This window comes from Penaeus monodon, chromosome 4 (assembly GCF_015228065.2).
Source record: "Penaeus monodon isolate SGIC_2016 chromosome 4, NSTDA_Pmon_1, whole genome shotgun sequence".
NCBI lineage: Eukaryota > Metazoa > Arthropoda > Malacostraca > Decapoda > Penaeidae > Penaeus > Penaeus monodon.
The window spans coordinates 510,052-512,556 of NC_051389.1; positions in this window are offsets into that span (position 1 = coordinate 510,052).

The following is a 2,505-nucleotide window of genomic DNA, read 5'->3' on the forward strand; positions in this document are numbered from 1 at the left end:
GTCAGGATCTGCTGAGTGCAGCATCCTGAAGAGGGAGACCGAGACATTAGCATATATGAGAAGGCATGAAGTTAGTTATAATGAAGCTAAGAGGAAAGTGGAAAGTTTGACACACAAACCCGATACTTCCTATGCTGCAGCAGTAACTAACATCACCCCTAGTGCAAGTAATGTCAGTCAACAGCTTGCAGCTAAGGATAAAGAAATTGCTGAACTCAAACAAACCGTTAAAGAACTAAACATTAAAGTTTATCAATTGACTAAATTGGTCGATCAAATGACTGCATCAACCTAGCATAAACATCATAAGGAGGATGATACCGAATCACAGTCCGGATCGCACCTCCCCGTCCGGGCGACTCCTGCGAGGACTTCGCCTGGCTCGCGATCGGCTTCTCGAGAGAGAAGCAGATCGCAATCTGTCAGTCGTCTCCCTCGCCAGGAGGTGCAGGACATGGAGGCTTCTGTCTCCAGACCATCCCGATAGAGGTCCCCGGGAAGCGAGGGAGAGGAGGCGCCTCCCTCCCATAAAAAGAAAATTAAAACTGGTGGACAAGGCACTTCCAAACCCCATAAAACGTAACCTTCGCGTCGACCATTATACAATGGAACTGTCGAAGTCTTAGATCTAAAGTAAATGACCTTAAGTTATTAGCCTCGTCCTATGTTCCCGATATTATAGTTCTCCAAGAAACGCACTTAACACACCTCGTCCCTGACGAGGTCGTTTCGCTGAGGAACTACCATTTATGTCAGAAGGATCGTGAGGGTAGGCCATGTACATGGCGAAGTCGCCTTGTACATCCACCAAAGCCTCCCTTTTACTGAAGTGACTATTGATTCTACTTTAATGGCACGTATCTGACTATATGTTCAGTTTATTGTCCACCTGATAATGTGATAATCTATGATGAGCTCATTGCTCTTCAGGAACATCTGCCACAAAATAAAATAATTTTAGGTCATTTTAATGCTCATCATACGTTATGGGGTTCCCTGCGGGCTGATGGTAGAGGTGAGCAAGTAGTTAAGTTGATTAATGAGTCTGATCTGGTCCTTCTGAACGATGGTAGTCCGACGCGGGTGGACGATAATACCGGTAATTTGAGCTTTATTGACCTATCACTGGTCACTTCATCAATAGCCGCCAAGTGCCTGTGGCACACAATTGACGACTCGTTGGGAAGCGATCATCTTCCTATTTTGATTGAATATTCATGCAACACAGTGAGAACGCCTTCAGCACCCAAATCTAACGTAAAAAGAGCAGAGTGGGTCGAAATCACAAGGAGCGTCAAGCTCGAACTTGTTGGGGAAACCACTGATGATAAAGTAAACAATATTCAGAGTTCGATTTTAGAAGCAGCATTGCTATTCATTCCTAAAACTTCGACAGATAGTGTTGAGCATAGAGTTCCATGGTGGACACCAGATTGCCACAGGGCGCTGTGCCGATGCAATAAGGCCTACAGGCTTTTCAAAAATAACATTACTAATGAGAACTTTTGCAACTACAAACAAGCAAAAGTTAGAGCTCGTAGAATAATAAGACAAGCAAAAAGAGACTCCTGGCGGAGCTTTGTCTCTACAATTAACAGCAATACCAAAATATTAGAGGTTTGGTCCACTGTCAATAGAAATCAATAAGAAAAAAACATCTTTCAAAATTAATAACATGATCCACGAGTACTAATTTCGATTCACCTAGAGACATTGCTAATGCACTCGCCAGGCAGTTTTCTCATACAAACAGCTCAGACAACTACCATCCAGCATTCCTGACCATCAAGGAAGCGGCTGAGCTGCAACCTATTCACTTTGCCACAGGAGATGACTTTGATTACAATAAAGATCTAACAATGGATGAACTTGTCTGAGCCCTAGAAGCCTGTAGAGGAACATCCCCAGGCCCCAATGAGATTCGATATAAGATGATAAAGCATCTTAATCATGATGATGATTAAGTTGCGAGAAGTGTACAATGAAATCTGGAAGAGCCACACTTTTCCAAACTCATGGCACTTCGCCCACATCATTCCCATATTGAAAGGAGGGGGTAATCCCAGATCTGCCATCTCCTACCGCCCAATTGCGTTGACAAGTTGCTTATGCTAGGTCATGGAACGAATTGTTAACAGTAGGCTATTGCATTTTTTAAATTCCAGTAATTTGCTAGTTGACGAGCAGTGCGGCTTCCGAAAGGGACGCCAAACTCTCGATCAACTAGTAAAGTTGGACAGTCATATTCAAGAGGCAATTGCCAAAAAAGATAATTTGATTTCAGTATTTTTAGATATAGAAGAAACCTACGACATGACATGGCGATGTGGCTTACTCAGAAAACTTTATGCTTTTGGTTTGCGTGGAAACTTGCCTTGTTTTATTCAAAATTTCATCTCTGACAGAACTTTTGCTGTCAAACTGTTTTCTGGCAATGTCACTTTTTCGGACATTTTTGTCCAGGCAAACGGGGTCCCACAAGGAAGTGTCACCAACATTATTTTT